At 48.3% G+C, this 16935-nt stretch overlaps 2 pseudogenes; one reads left to right on the forward strand and one right to left on the reverse strand.

Annotated features, from left to right (window-relative positions):
* Positions 1–203: 203 nt before the first annotated feature.
* The window catches only part of LOC132237216 (patr class I histocompatibility antigen, A-2 alpha chain-like), a 34917-nt pseudogene continuing 18185 nt past the window's right edge, over positions 204–16935 (forward strand).
* Positions 10338–10912, reverse strand: LOC132236613 (protein archease-like; annotated as a pseudogene).

A 16935-nucleotide genomic window follows, 5' to 3' on the forward strand; every position in this document is an offset into this window, starting at 1 on the left:
AAGCGGGAAACTCAGTGTTGTGGAGTCCCCACCTCCCCGCAGTTTCACTTCTCCTTCTCACACCCTGTGTGGGGCCCTCCTTCCTGGATACTCGTGACGCGGCCCCAGTTCTCACTCCCATTGGGTGGCAGGTGCTACAGAAGCCAATCAGGGTCACCTCCCTCCCAGTTAGAAGTCTCTGTGGACTCACCAGGACTCAGACTCCCCAGACCCTGAGGATGCTGCTCACGGGGCCCCCAACCAACCTCCTGCTGCTCTGGGGGGGCCCTGGCCCTGACCCAGACCTGGGCGGGTGAGTGCGGGGTCGGGAGGGAACGGCTTCTGCGGGGGAGGAGCGAGGGCACCCGGCGGGGGCGCAGGACCCCGAATTGGCGCGTCTCCACACCTCCCCCCCCCCCCCCGCCCAGACCCCCAAAGCCGGACCCCATCCTGTCCTACAGACCTCGGCCCCGAACGGCGCTGGGAGGATGGTCGGGGGTGTCAGCCCCTCCCTCCGGCCCGCAGGCCCCCACTCCTTGAGACATTTCCTCACCGCTGAGTCCCGGCCCGGACATCGCAAGCCCCGCTTCGTGGTCGTCGCCTACGTGGACGACACTCAGTTCGTGCGGTTCGACAGCGACTCCGCGAGCCCGAGGATGGAGCCGCGGGCGCCGTGGATGGAGCAGGAGGAGCCGGGCTACTGGGACCTGAACACGCGGAACGCCGAGGTCGCCGCACAGAGTTTCCGACTGAACCTGGACATCCTGCGCGGCTACTACAACCAGAGCCGGGACGGTGAGCCCTGGGCCCCGGGCCTGGGACCCTGTCATGACCCCCATCCCCACGGCCGGACCGGGGTCGCCCCGATTGTCCGGGTCCGAGCTTCACCCTGAGCCGCGTGACCCTCCTGGCCCCCACCCGGGAGGGCCTGGTTGCACTTTCAGTTTCGGCTTCATCCTGAGGGTTGGATGGAGTCCGGGCTGGGTGGGCGGGACCTGACCTCCAGGGGTGTGGGTCAGGGTCTCACACCTTCCAGTTGATGTTTGGCTGCGAAATGGGACCCGACGGGCGCCTCGTCCGCGGTTATGACCAGTCCGCCTACGACGGCACCGACTACCTCGCCCTGAACGAGGACCTGCGCTCCTGGACCGCGGCCGACACCGCAGCTCAGATCACCCGGCGCAAGTGGGAGGCCGAAGGTGTAGCGGAGGAAAGGAGACACTACCTGCAGGGGGAGTGCCTGGAGTGGCTCAGCAGATACCTGGCGATGGGGAAGGAGGTGCTGCAGCGCGCAGGTACCAGGGGCCTGGGGCCTCCCTCCTCTCCCCTGGGGCTGGGGTCCTGCAAGGAGAAGGGAATGGGATCAGAGGAAGAACGCCTCTCCTTTGGGCCAGGGAATTTTCTTTCAGATCCAGTTCCCGAAAGTGACGCCCTCCCTTCTCTCAGGGACACCTAGGGGTGCAGTCTCTCAGGGACAATTAGAGGGGAGACCAGCCTGAAGGAACTGAGCAGCGGTTCCCACTGACCCTGCAGTGGCTCAGGGACCCATGGGGGACCTGCTCTCTCAGGCCCTGCTCCCTGCCCCTCCCCCAGTGTATCTGAGGTCTGACCCCGACTTTTCTGAGTCCTTTGGCCTCCACCCAGGACAGGACCAGAAATCTTTCTCCCCCTGAGACCTGCCTCCTGCCCTGGGCTGTGTCACTCTGACTAGGATTTCTAAAGAGGAGAGGTCATCCCCAGGTGCTCTGTCCAGGCTGGTGGTGCTTGTGGGCTCCCTCGTGCTGCTGGAGGGTCCCCTGACAGTGCCAAGTCCCTGAATTTCCTCCCCCTTCTCCTCAGACCCTCCAAAGACACACGTGACCCACCACCCCATCTCTGACCGTGAGGTCACCCTGAGGTGCTGGGCCCTGGGCTTCTACCCTGCGGACATCAGCCTGAGCTGGCAGCGTGATGGGGAGGAGCAGACCCAGGACATGGAGCTGGTGGAGACCAGGCCTGCGGGGGATGGGACCTTCCAGAAGTGGGCGGCCCTGGTGGTGGCCCGTGGAGAGGAGCAGAGATACACGTGCCATGTGCAGCACGAGGGGCTGCCCGAGCCCCTGACCCTGAGATGGGGTGAGGAGGGGCATGGGCACAGAGCCTGTTCTCAGGGAAGCAGGGGCCTGTGGAGGACTTCAGTGGGGTCAAGGCTGAGGCCTGGGGGTCAGGGCCCTCACCTCCCCTTCCCTTACCAGAGCCGCCTCCTTGGGCCACCATCGCCCCTGTGTGCCTCGTTGTGTGCCTGGTCATCCTTGGAGCTGTGGTCACTGGAGCTGTGATGTGGAGGAGGAAGCGTTCAGGTAGGGAAAGGGGTGGGCCCGAGTGTCTTGTCTCACTGGGGGTTGCAAGCTCAGGCAGAAGTGTGTTCTGCTTCATTAAGGGCAACTACCATCCCCACACGTGTGGTTGCCCAGTGTGGGCCCCTATTTGCTGACACTCACTCTTTAGTCAGACACGTGTGGAAATGAGGGACAGATTCATCACCTGATGATTCCAGTGATGGGGCCTGGTTCCCAGCACTCCCAGGTCAGGGCGGAAGGTCCCTGCTGAGGACAGACCTCTGGGAGGATGGTTGGTCAGTCTCCCACGTGTAGTTTCCTCGGGTTTCCTGATCCTGCCCTGGGTCTCTAGTCACAGATATGGAAACTTCTCTGGGCTCCAGGACTAAGAGTTCCTTTAGGTTGCAGTGGTTCTCAACCTTCCTAATGCTGTGACCCTTTAGTACCGTTCCTCATGCTGTGGTGACCCCCGACCATAAAATTATTTTCGTTGCTACTTCATAACTGTAATTTTGCTACTGTTATGAATCGTAATGTAAATATCTGATATGCAGGATGTATTTAGGCGACCCCTGTGAAAGGGTCGTTCAACCCCCAAAGGGGTTGTGACCCACAGGTTGAGAACCGCTGCTTTAGGAACTCATGGCCCTGCCTCCTCCCTGTCTTCTCACAGGATGTTTTCTTCCCACAGGTGGACAAGGAGGGAGCTATGTCCAGGCTGCCAGTGAGTATGGATGGGTGACCCCTGAGACCATATTACAGTGCATAGGGGAGCCCATAGGGGACCTCACCCCCATAGTTACTCCTTTAGTCCCTCTCTTGGGTGCTCTGACCACATCCTGTTTTGTTCTACCTCAGGCAGCTACAGTACCCAGAGCTCTGATCAATCTCTCTTGGCTTTTAAAGGTAAAACCCCGATGTAACGAGGGGACAGATCTGGGTGATGGGGTTTTTTTGGGACATAGTGAGCCTGCATGGGTTGTTGAGAATGTCACCACTTACAGCCACAGAGCTGAATATTTCATGATCATTTTCTTCCATAGCGTGAGGCACATGCCTTGTGGGGGACTGAGTGATGGGAGATTTGTTCGAGCTCCTACTTTGTGATTCAAGAACCTCTGATTTCCTTCTGCAAATGGCATTTGAATGTGTGTGTTCCTGTCAGCATAAAGTGAGGAGGTGGGAGGCTGGCCCACACCTGCCCACTACTCGCCCTTCTCACACTTTCCTGTCCATCAGAGCCCGGCTGGGCCCTCCCCATCCCTGTCATTACTTTGTGGTGCTCAGTGGGGGACTGAGTCATGCGACAGTTGTCTACACTCCCACTTTGTGACTCAAGTGAGAGGTTAGCATGGTGATACGTGGGCAGGCTACATAGCCATCTTGAATGGAAATAAAGAAAAAACGAATTTATTTAAGGAAAGAGGGTGGGGGATGGGATACCCAAAGGGAAGGGCTGCACAGCATCGAGCCAAGTGGAGGTTGGGTGGATGATGGCAACACCCAAGATATCCATGTCCTTATATGCAGTCACTGGCAGGAAACTCTGGTCTGGGGGCTGAATAGGTGGGTTGGAATGGGGATAGAATGCAGGTGTGGGATCAGGTGCCTTTTGGAAAATTTCAATTGCTTACATGGTCTAACTCCTGGTGTCTAGCAAGTTTTTCCTGCTCTTGGAAGACACTATGGAAGACAGTGTGGAGTTTCCTCAAAAAACTAAAAATGGAACTCCCATTTGACCCTGTGATCCCACTTCTAGGAATATATCCCAAGAAACCAGAAACACCAATCAGAAAGGATATATGCACCCCTGTGTTCATAGGAGCACAATTCACCATAGCTAAGATCTGGAAATAGCCAAAGTGCCCATCAGTAGATGAATGGATTAGAAAACTGTGGTACATCTACACGATGGAATACTATGCTGCTATAAAAAAGAAGGAATTCTTACCATTTGCAACAGCCTGGATGGAATTGGAGAGCATTATGCTAAGTGAAATAAGCCAGTCAATGAAGGAAAAATACCACATGATCTCACTCATTCATGGATAATAAAGACCATTATAAACTTATGAACAAAAATAGATACAGAGGCAGAGCTGCCTCGAACAGATTGTCAAACTACAGCGGGAAGGCCAGGGAGGGTTGGGGGGCGGGAGGGAGGGGTAAGAGATCAACCAAAGGACTTCTATGCATGCATATAAGCATAACCAATGGACATAAGACACTGAGATGTAGGGGAGGCCGGGGAATTGTTAAGGGCAGGGAAAAAATGAGACATGTAATACTCTTTGTAATACTTTAAGCAATAAAACAATTGGAAAAAAATAACAAAAAACAAATAAAAAAGTTTTTCCTGCTCTTGCTCCCCTGTGGCGGGAAGTGTACAAATGGCCATTAAGGGTTATATTGTCTGATAGCCCAAACATCAAGAACCTCTGATTTAAAAAAAATAAATTCAGATTGTTGATTCTCAAAAACATTTAATTACTGTTTGGCAATAATACTCTAGGGAAGTAGTTTTCCAGGTTATAACTTTCTGTAGAATATGTTCATTACATTCCTTCATTTGCCTGTAAGTTAACATGGTTCCAAAATTGAAAGGCCCAAGTTCCCAAATGAATGTGGAAGTGTTAAAATATGTGTGATTATGCACACAGTTTATTTTCTGCACTGCTGTTTTGTTTTAAATATTTTATTTAAACATTTTTATTAACATTACTTGCATGTTCAATGCTTTTGTGATGTATCAATTAAAATTATTTTCAATATGAGAAATAAATTAAGAAGCTCTGATTTCTTTCTGCAAAGGGCATTGCATGTGTGTGCCTTCCTATCAGCATAACATGAGGAGGTGGGAGGCTCGCCCCCTCCCCCCACTTTTCCTGTCCAGCACAGCGGGGGCTGGGCCCTCCCCATCCCTGTCTGTACTTCGTGGTGCACTGAGTGGCAACTTCTTACTGCCTTGATTGAAATAAGACTCTGGATGTGAATTTGTTTTCCCGTTTCTTGCCATGAAGGGCTGATGGGTTAAGTAGAGGAGAAGATTCTAAAATTTGAGAGGGAATAATTGGAATCATTGAGAACTTTCTAGAACCCATGTGTTTGCTGTGCTGAGTCTGTTGCAGGTGGGAACAGGAGAGGCTGTGAGCACCGACTGTGGTCAGGAGCTGTGTCCACTTCCTGGTCAGTGCATCCTGGGCTTTGAAGTGGTCTCTCCTCAGCTGGGTCATCTCTCTGCGCCTTTTTCGAAAAATATATTTTTATTGATTTCAAGAGGAAGGGAGAAGAGAGAAATAGAAACGTCAGTGATGAGAAAATCATTGATCAGCTGCCTCCTGTACTTAATTGACTCCAAAGCTGACTCCACAAACCCAAAGTAAGATACAGAATTACTTCAAAATAAACAGAAGGCCCTGGCCAGTGTGGCTCAGTTGACTAGGCGTGGGCCCCTGCACTAAGATGTCCCAGGTTCAATGAAACTGGTCAGAACACATGCCTGGGTTTCAGGCTTGATTCTCAGTAGGGGTTGTGGAGGAGGCAACCTATCCATGTATCTCTTTCATCCATGTTCCTTTACCTCCCTTCCTCTCTCTAAGAGAAAAAAAAATCAGTAAAAACACCCCTTATAATAAAAGCATATGCAAATCGAATGAACAGCAGAACAATGCTCACTATGATGCACACTGACCACCAGGGGGCAGACGCTCAATGCAGGAGCTGCCCCTTGGAGGTCAGTGCACTCCCACAGAGGGAGTTCCTCTCAGCCAGAAACCAGGCTCATGGCTGGCCAGCCCAGTGGTGGTGGCAGGAAGTAAGGATTGAGGGGTCCCGGACTGCAAGAGCCCTGGACTGGGAGAGAGATGTCTGACTGCTGGCTTAAACTGGCAGGTGGATATCCCCCGAGGGGTCCCAGACTGAGAGGATGCAGGCTGGGCTGAGGGACACCCCCCTTTCTCCCCAGTGCATGAATTTTGTGCACTGGGCCTCTAGTCCTATATAATAAAAGGGTAATATGCTAATTAGAGTGGAAGTCATTCTGGACCTTCGTCCTTCCAGACCTTCCAGCTCCTCTGAGCGGGCGGCTGCTGCAGGATCCAGGAAGCCTCTGAGGCTGTGAGGGAGGGGCAAGATGGTGGGAGGGACCCCAGCCCAGGTGACCATCTGTGGCTGAGAGGGAGGGAGCCAGGCAGCCACCCATGGTTAGGGGCGATCAGGAAGGCTGGCAGAGTGTTTAGGGGCAATCAGGCAGGCAGGCCAGTGGTTAGGACCAGAGGGCCCGGATTGCGAGAGGGATGTCCAACTGTGGGATCTGGCCTAATCTGGCAGTCGGACATACCCCATGGGTTCCCGGATTGCGAGAGGGCACAGGCCAGGCTGAGGGACACCCCTCCACCCCCATGCATGAATTTTGTGCACCGGGCCTCTAGTGAAAAAATAAAAATAAGCAGCAAGGAAAATCTGCAGTTTAAAATGGTAAGTCCTCCTCCTCCCCTGTCGCTCCGGGTGGGTGCGGGGCACTGTGGCTGCTGCTTCCTGGAGCCATTTGCTGAGGAGCCATTGGGAGGAGGAGCATCGAGGACACCCAGTGGGTGATTGAGGAGACTGGGGTGTGAAGGGGTTTCCCCCTGCACCATGAGCTGGGCAACCAGACTTTGAGACCAAGTTGGCAGCTTAGAAAAGCACACATAGTGGGCAATTGATATTCTTGAGACATACAGTACATTAAACGTGCAAAGGAAAGAACAGAGATTGAGTCAGGATTCAAAGTAACTCAGGAATCTTTTGAAGAAATCTCTACCTGAGAAGAACTGGCAGGAGGAGGAAGAATTCAGGTGCAGGGCATGTAAAGCCTTCCTTTCCACCCTGGAGGCCATGGACGATTTAGCTGGGAGCAACTTGAACCCAGGAGGAGATGGTTTGAGTGGGATTGCAAAGAGGCTGACCCAGCACAGCAGTTCTCAGAGAGCGATTTTCAACGCACGTGCCGTCACAATTTTTATTGATTTACTTATTTTTTACATTTTAAATATACTTTTATTTATTTCAGAGAGGGAGAGAGAGAGGGAGATGGAGAGCTAGAAACAACAATGATGAGAGAGAATCGTTGATTGGCTGCTTGCTGTACGCCCCACACTGGGAATTGAGCCCACAACCCAGGCATGTTGCCTGACTGGGATAGAACTGTGACCTCCTGGTTCATAAGTTGATGTTCAACCACTGAGCAACCATGGCCAGACAAAAGTTCAGATAATTTTATTTTATTTTTTTAAATGTACTTTATTGATTTTTTACAGAGAGGAAGGGAGAGTAAGAGAGATAGAGAGTTAGAAACATCTATGAGAGAGAAACATTGATTCAGCTGCCTCCTGCGTACCCCTACTGGGGATGTGCCCGCAACCAAGGTATGTGCCCTTCACCAGAATCGAACCTGGGACCCTTCAGTCCACTGGGACCCTTCAGTCCACTGGCAGATGCTCTATCCACTGAGCCAAACTGGTCCGGGCAAAAGTTCAGATAAATGTAAAGTTGTTTTCCTGGCCTCCTGTCTTCTCAGAAAGGAAGAGCTTAAATAATTTTTAAAAACCAAAAAAAAAAAAAAAAAATGTTTTTAATTCTCCCATTTTTATTTAACTGTATAAACATATTGGCTTTAATATAAAACTACATGATAGAAGAGCCCTTTTTTTTTTTTTTTTTTGTTCATCAGATTATTTATTCACTTGATTCTTAAATTCACTTGTTGATAGATGCATATTTGTTGTTCATAATTTGTATCTTTAGCTTTTTCTTCCTCTTCCTCTTCTTAAAGGATACCTTTCAGCATTTCATATAATCCTGGTTTGGTGGTGATGAACTCCTTTAGCTTTTCCTTATCTGTGAAGCTCTTTATCTGACCTTCAATTCTGAATGATAGCTTTGCTGGATAAAGTAATCTTGGTTGTAGGTTCTTGGTATTCATCACTTTGAATATTTCTTGCCACTCCCTTCTGGCCTGCAAAGTTTCTGTTGAGAAATCAGCTGACAGTCGTATGGGTATTCCCTTGTAGGTAACTGAGTTTCTTTCTCTTGCTGTTTTTAAGATTCTCTCTTTATCTTTTGCTCTTGGCATTTTAATGATGATGTGTCTTGGTGTGGTCCTCTTTGGATTCCTTTTGTTTGGGGTTCTCCGCGCTTCTTGGACCTGTAAGTCCATTTCTTTCACCAGGTGGGGGAAGTTTTCTGTCATTATTTCTTCAAATAGGTTTTCAATATCTTGCTCTCTCTCATCTTCTGGCACCCCTATAATTCTGATGTTGGTACGCTTGAAGCTGTCCCAGAGGCTCCTTACACTATCCTCGCATTTTTGGATTCTTTTTTCATTTTGCTTTTCCGGTTGGGTGTTTTTTGCTTCCTCGCATTTCAAATCATTGACTTGATTCTTGCGCTCCTCTGGTCTGCTGTCGGGCGTCTGTATAATATTCGTTATTTCAGTCCGTGTGTGCTTAATTTCTAGTTGGTTCCCCAATATAAGATCGAGGGTCTTATTAGTTTTCGTGTAGATCTCATTAAGTTTATCGGCAGCTTCTAAACAGTTCTTGAGAGACCTTAAAAGTGTGGTTCTGAACTCTATATCTTCCTTTGACAATTTTGTCCTGTTTCTTTGTCTCCGCATTTTGTTATGCTTCCTTGGTGCACCCCCTAGTGGTCTTTGTTCGCAGTCTTATAGTTAAATCTTGATTGTTGTAGCTAATTCCAGGGAGGGTTTGACCTCCAGGCCAAGTGGCTATGAGAATCAGCTGTGTCAGCAGTGAGAGAACTTCTGTCCTCTAGGGAGGTGCTAATCTAGCCTTTGCCTGAGGCTATCCGGCAAATGCCTCTGTGCAGGGCTTGGGTGGGGCGGGTCGCACAGGATCAACAGGGTGGGCCGGAGAGAGCAGTTATGGCGGCTCTCAGTCCTGTCCCCAGGGGCTCTGCCTCTCTGAGTCCCAGCACCCGCTGCAAAGCTCGGAGAGAAAGCTGCACTCGCTCTGACCGAAGCCAGACAGTCCCGCTTCTCCCGTTTGAGTCTGGGTCCCTAAAGACTCGCCCGGATCTGGTGCTCAGAGTCTGCGACTCCCTCCCGATTGAAAACAACAACCGCGCCCTCTGCCGCCAGCCCGCTCCACGCACTCCGCACCTCAGAATTTGACTTCAGCACTGCGCCTCCTCTGAGTGTCCGTGTGCGTTTCTCTTTCCTCCTAGTTGTAGGACTTCCACTCAGCCAGCGTTCCTGTGGTTCTGGGTGATGTCCCTTCCGTTTTTTGGTTTCACTTTTGAAGTAGTTGTTCAAAGCAGCAAACTCCGGCGTTAACCTATGCCGCCATCTTGGTTCTCTCTCGAAGAGCCCATTTTTAAGGGCATTAAGTTTTTTTCTTGTGGGAAAATATAGTGTCAATACAGCAGTGCTTAAAAAAAAGTGAGATAGAAAATTAGGGCTCTTTCTAGAGAAGTCTCCCAATTGTCCAATTAGAATTATTTCTTCTAAGATATGCAGCTGGAATACAGGATGGCTCTGTCCTACAGCCGAAATACAACCTCTCTTAATATACATATCAAAAATATATGTCTTGACCAATTTGGAGGGAAAGTGAAATCTTGATAGTAAAATTCTTCAAATTATCATGTTTTCTCCCAAATTGGATTCGATAAGAGCGGAAGGCTTCAGTATCTCTCAGGTTACTGTTTACACGAATGCTCCCTTTTGGGACCAGGCTGGAGGGCTGGCATTCCACCGGAAGGGAGTGAGGCACCTGTTGCCACAGCAAGGAGTTAATTAATAAGGAACCACACTTGCCACCGGAAGAATTCTTTAACATTCGAATATCTGGTTAATACAGACAAAGGCTGTGCCTTGATTTTCCATTTGTGAAAGTCATACTTTAAGCAAAAAATTTCTGTTCTGCAAACCATCATATATCATCAGAGACTGTAGAATTTATATCATGGTATCTTCTCAAAAGGAAGAGAAAACAAAACAGTTCTTCATAGGAGTTTCTTCTTTATCTTAAATGTCAATGATCACAAACCCGCTGGCTTCCCTTCAGTGTAGACCTGCATGGCTGACTATGCTACTGCCTTGACTTCCATTCCCTGAGGATGCTTGGGCAATGAGAACTCTTCTCCACACCCAGTTGACCATAATTTGACATTTACTTGCTCAAGATTAAGTACTTTCATTTCCTGAGGCAGGAAGAGTTCCTCTGACTGAACTTACAAAACCAATCATCCAAAAAGCGAAACAGAAACCCGCTCCTTGTGCTTCTACTTGTACTGCTAGGAGGGGCTCCACCGTCTCAGTATCTGTCATGGACCCAAGTGTGGCCATTGCACGTTGCTCGAAAGCTTCTCCGGAGCATCTCCCCACGCCTGTGCCGGGACACCCACTGTCGGGTCCAGTACTCGTACTTCCATTGACTGGAGGACACCTGGCCTTGGTCGCCTTCTGCTTCTCCTTCAAACTGTCGTCCCGAATATCTTCCTCTTCCTGCGCCATGACTGCAGCCTTGGGCATTCTACTTCCACCCTTGGGCGCCACAATTTTTAAAACATGCAGTACCCGTCTTTAGTCAGGGGCACTGACCTCTTTTCCCTTAGGTTGTCAAATGAAAAGAATGTCAACAACTGACACAAAATGGCCATCTGGTGTGAATGAATTCAAATTATACCTTTTTAAAGAATCAGATTGGCAAAAGTACACTATATTTTTGGTGAGCTGCAGAATTGCAGTCATTAGAGTGTGCCCTGAGACGGAAAAGTGCAAATCGCCGATGCAGAGTGAGACCCCCCGAGGCACAGGCTGAGGGCTCAGCAGATGTGACACGCACAGAGGTGCCTCTCTCCCTGCTCATGAGCAGCTCCTGCGTCTTGTTTGCCCCCACCCCTGCCCCAGTCAGTGCCCAGTGCCACGCTCCCCTGTCACAGCTCCCCTCCCAAATCATGCCCTGCATCTGGGACCAGCTCCCCTCATTTCCAAGGGAGTGAAGACTGAAGGTGCAGACGGGTGCGACTGACTCAGAAGGATATGTAGAGGGGTCTGTGTGTTACAGGACAGGGGCTGACACAGAGCGGGTCTGCCTCAGGCTGGCTGCAGTGTGTGCTGCACAATTTCAGTCATTACTTGGTGGGTGCCATGAGACGGAGAAGGTTGCAAATCGCTGCTGCAGTGTTACCTAACTTGGTGTAGCAAAGATTTCATGAAATGAGTCCAGGAGCTTTTGCAAGGACATTTATTAAAGCTGGGGGCAGTGAGCCCCGACTGGTTTGGCTCAGTGGATAGAGCGTCGGCCTGTGGACTCAAGGGTCCCAGGTTCGATTCCAGTCAAGGGCATGTACCTTGGTTGCAGGCACATCCCCAGTGGGGGGTATGCAGGAGGCAGCTGATCGATGTTTCTCTCTCATCGATGTTTCTAACTCTCTATCCCTCTCCCTTCCTGTCTGAAAAAAGTCAATAAAATATATTAAAAAAAAAAAAAAAAGCTGGGGGCAGTGAAACAAAGGAAGGACTTGGGGGAGAAGAAGCAACAGGAGAGAGCCTAGGTGGCACTTGGCTTTGGCTCCCTAGAGTGGATGGAAAAAAAGGCCACGTGTGTAGCTGGACAAGTGGAATGAGAAGTTAACTAGAAGAGGACGTTCTGCCAAGAAAAGGCAGGAGCCTGCAAGCAGGCCACGTCAGAACAAAGTCTTGCAAGTGTGGACGAAAGGGGCCACACGCTGACCTGACAAGCTCAGGGAAGGCCTTCGTGGCAGCCTAGCAGACTCAGAGACCTAAAATAACCACAAAGGATGGTCTGAAATTAAACTGAAACTGAAAGCAGTTATGGTGGGCAGTTACGCCCTAGGCCCGTATATTCACTGACAAGGTCCACTTTACGGTAACTGAGCCTATCTGCCTTTTTGCATCTAAGATAACATCTCCTTGGGATATCTGGGTAACTTGTGACTTCTCTTTTTATGGAACCCCTGGGGCACAGCCAGGTGTGCTGGGCCCAGGACAGATGCAGCAGATTCCTTCATTTATCATGTGAATTGTTCCTGCACCCACCTAAGTATGTGTTCATCATTTTGCTTTTTATCCAATCCCAGAGGTTTCCCCGCTTTGCTTTATCCCTCCTCCTTAATCTATCACCAATGAATTTCATGTAACCCACCTATGTTCCTCCTTTGAACTTCATGTATAAATACGGATGTAACCCTGCCATTCTCCGGAGCACTATCTCAATTAGTTGAGGTTCTGCTTCCCGGCATATGTCGATAGTTTGGCTCAAATAAACTCACAAAAATTCTTTACAGGTTTCAATGGTTTTTTTACGTTAACACAAGCAATACTTATTGTTCAGAGGCAGAACTTTCCTTGAGGTGATAAATAGTCCATGAGGGCATGGAAAGTTTAAGGGAGGGTACACTGCTGCAGGTGGAAAGGGTCTTTGTATAACATAGGAAATTAACAGTTTAATGTATAACTTAGCTCTGATGATCTCATAAGCATACCTGTTAATCATTGCTACTTGCTGTACTCCATTGTTATTTGCTGTACTCCCCAAATTAAAGCCAGGAGAGCTTTGGGGGCTTTGCTACTTGCCTGACTGGCAATAGCCCTCTGCTTCTCTAAACTCAATCCTGCACGCCGAGCTCATCTCAGCGTCACTGTTCACAAACAACATCAATATCATGGTGTTGTAATGTACCCCGCAAATCACAGAAGGACGCCTCAAAAAGTCAAATTAAAGAGTCACATTTATTGCAATCCGGGACTATGAGGGGCCATTCCCAAATCTCATAGCAACCATTTAGTCACAGTTCCAGGATTATATAGGCAAAAAATCACACAGGTATTGATTACATCCCAGGATTTGGAATGTGGCACCTGGCTCCCAAAAAAGCAGATTACAGAAGCAGAATTAAGCATGTTAATTACAGTTTCGCGTCTCAGGGTCACTGAATTGACAGAAATACATTATCTAGAGCCCTTGGGTAACCTGGGTTAAACTTAGGCATGTTATCTAAATTACAGTTTTGGTTCTCCACATCACTGAGTTATCAGGACAATTTAGAGTAATTGTGCTGTCCTCGTCTCGGGACCACTGAGGCAGCTGGAACGCACCACCTGTGGCCACTAAAACAATTTAGGGTAATTGTGCTGTCCTGTTTCCCAGGTACAGAAGAATGTGCTTCGATAACCAGTAAGATCACAATTAATGGAAGAGTCATTCAGTCAATAGGCATTCAATCAAATGGGATGACTTTTACAATTTAGAAAATCAAAGTAACCTGTCCATTGTTAAACAAAGCAAATGGGTACCATACTTCAATGGGAACCAGACAAGCTCAGGAAAGGCCTGCATGGCGGTCTTGCAAACTTAAAGACCTGAAGCAACCACAAAGGATGGTCTGAAATTAAACTAAAAGCAGTGGTGGTGGGTAGTTATGTCCTAGGCCAGTATCTTCACTAATAAGGTCCATTTAACTGAGCCTATTGTCTTTTTGCATCTACACAAACACAACTATGAAATGTCTGGGTAACTTGTAACTTCCCTTTTTCTGGACCCCTGAGGGCACAATCAAATGCGCCAGAGACCATAAATTCTTTCATTGTTATTGTTATCATGCTAATTGTTTATTAACTATCCTGCACTCACCTAAGTAAAAGAAGTATGTGTCTATCATTTTACATTTTATCCAATCCCAGAGGTTTCCCCGCTTTGCTTTCTCCCGCCTTTCTAACCTATCACCAATGGATTTCATGTATCCCACTTATGTCTATAAAACAAGGTGAAAAACCGCCATTCTCTGGAGCATTATCCCAATCCGTTGAGATTCTGCTTCCTCGCAATTGTTGACAGTTTGGATCAAATGAACTCACAAAAATTCTTAACAGGTTTGAATGTTTTTGCGTTAACACAAGAAACAGAAGAAAGAAGTGTTAGGTTAGATGGCTCAGGAGGCGGCGAAGGAAATAAAAAGAGTTGATCAGAAAAGGAAGGAAGGAAGGAAAGTTTATTCTGCGTCCCCGGGAGACCCACGTACCCCCAAAGACAGGGCACGTGGATTCACGCCAACAGGGAGGGGGGCGCTTTTTTCATACTGCGGTTGGGTGAGGGGCGGGAACGTGAGCTGAGGTATTCAGCTGAGGAAGTTTCCACTGGAGGGGGTCAGCAAGGTATTCCGGAAGGAGTCAGTATCTGTGTGGGGGTCGTGTTGATTCAGGGAGAAGCCAGTATCTGTGTCTGGCACGCTGATCTGTTAGAAATGGCAGGGGAAGTCCATTATCTGCATGTATCCGATCCTGGGCTCTCTCCGACCTAACAAGAAGTAGCCAGGGCAGGGCTGCTGTTAGCTCCCTGGTAAGTGAGAGAAAGCGGGCCTTGGAGACAGGGTCAGGGGTGAGCCCAAGATGAGCTCCCGCTGCCCACTGCTCCCCTGGCAGCAAGTCTCCTGGGGACCCTTAGCGTTTAGGAGGTCAAAACTTCATGCCTGCGAAGGGGCATGGGCGTGCTCTACAGTGAGCTGCACTGGGTCTTTGTCTTGGGGTTTTTTTTATCTTCTTTCCTGCAGGCGACTGTTAGGTCAGAGAGAGCCCAGGATCGGATACATGCAGATAATGGACTTCCCCTGCCATTTCTAACAGATCAGCGTGCCAGACACAGATACTGGCTTCTCCCTGAATCAACACGACCCCCACACAGATACTGACTCCTTCCTGAATACCTTGCTGACCCCCTGCAGCGGAAACTTTCTCAGCTGAATACCTCAGCTCATGTTCCCGCCCCTCACACAACTGCAGTATAAAAAAAAGCGCCCCCCTCCCTGTTGGCGTGAATCCACGTGCCCTGTCCTTGGGGTACGTGGGTCTCCTGGGGACGCAATAAACCTTTCCTTTCCTTTTCTTTTCTGATTCACTCGACTCTTTATTTCTTATGCCGCTTCCTGAGACACCTAACCTAACAGCGACAATCATAGGGGAGGGTTCCAGTGAAATATTCATCAGCTTTCCAGGTGAGTTTTTAATATGCTGATACATCAAAATGAGCCTAGGGAGTTTGGGCTTATTCTTTGGTCGGCTTTACTGTTTTACTTTTATCTTGGGTCATCTGGCTGTAATGGGCTTTTGTTATTTGCACCCCAGCTTCATCTGTCCTTGGGATTAGCTGGCAATAATGGCACTAGTTGGGCCTTTGTTCTCTATTTTCCCTGGCCAGGGTGATTTAAGCTATGTCCTCTCCAATTAGGGAGGGGAGTGTCCTGGTTAGAGAAGATAAGGTCTTTCAGTTCACTAGCTGGCTGTCGTGGCTCAAATTGTTTGGCCTTGTTTAATTTTCTGTCTCAGTGTCCCCTTCCCACTGACCCAGGAAGTTTCCTAGCTTCTCACTCTCCTTCCTGCTGTGCAGAAAGGATGGAGCGATGAAGTGAGGGTGGCCAGGGGATGTGGCAAATCAACCGTGACTCCTGTGACCACAGGCCTGCAACCCTCCTCACTCAGGGCAAGGACAGGCTTGTCTTCTTTTCCTTACTATTCCTGGAGCATCAGCTGTGGCCACAGGAGCCAGACAGTGAGGAGAGGAGGCAGGGAAGGGCAGGGAGGAGCTGACTCCTGCACTTACTTCCCTCCTCTGTGGAGGGAGGAGGGGGAGAGAAGTCAGCATAATGGGGCTCAGCCAATCAGACAACCTGGGAAGGGGCACCTCTATGGGAACAGGGTGCTGGCTCTGCTGGGAAAGGTGAGAGGGCTGTCAGGGCCTGCATTGGGATGGGAGGTTCGAAGCAGAACCCTAAAAGGAGACATTATGATCACCTTCCTTTTAATGGGGGGGGGGGTGCTTGGTAATATGTTATTGAAGTGGACCCTTGAGTATTTTTTATGTCTAATTACTGTTCCAAATAGATAATTATCTTTATAATTTAGTGTTAATTCTTAGTATCATATAGGAATTCATTTTATTGTTATCAAATGTATTACATTTATCATTTTATACCTCTGATAATTTTGGAGGAGTTTGATGATGGATGGATGTTTCCAGACATATAATCAAAATGTAAAATTTTAAATTATTTCTAATTATCCTTTTATTTCTTTTTGAATTTTTATCTTTATGTCTTTCTCTAATATTTTTCCACTGAATGTGAAGTTTATTCTTTGCTTCATAAATTATTTATTTTATCATAAATTTGTGTAAAAGTGTAGTCAAAGCCTGTTACTTATTAACAAAATGATCGAACTTACTAAAAGTAATGATGTTATATTTATTCAACAACCAACAAATGTTTTTCTGCTTTGAACTAGTCTTGTATTATAACAAACATTTTTTGATATCTTCCTATGAGCAAGGCTCTGTTTTATCAGAATCACAAATACTGAGTTTATCCCAATTAGATTTACAATTAAACCGTTACATAGGCTCCACAATAATCTCCATTCTAAAGGAGAGGAAACTAAGTCACCGACGCTTACATAACTGCTCCATGTTCAGAGAGCCAGGAAGTAGCCAGAGAGAGGCCTGACAGACAGGAAATGTCACTCAAAGCCTGTGTGATTGCCTTCCTGTAACACATCCTCGCTCAAATAGATAACTCTAGTTAAATAATTTTAAGTGTTTTGTTTACTGTATCCACATCTTTATGG

This window comes from Myotis daubentonii, chromosome 6, assembly GCF_963259705.1.
Source record: "Myotis daubentonii chromosome 6, mMyoDau2.1, whole genome shotgun sequence".
Taxonomy (NCBI): Eukaryota; Metazoa; Chordata; class Mammalia; order Chiroptera; family Vespertilionidae; genus Myotis; species Myotis daubentonii.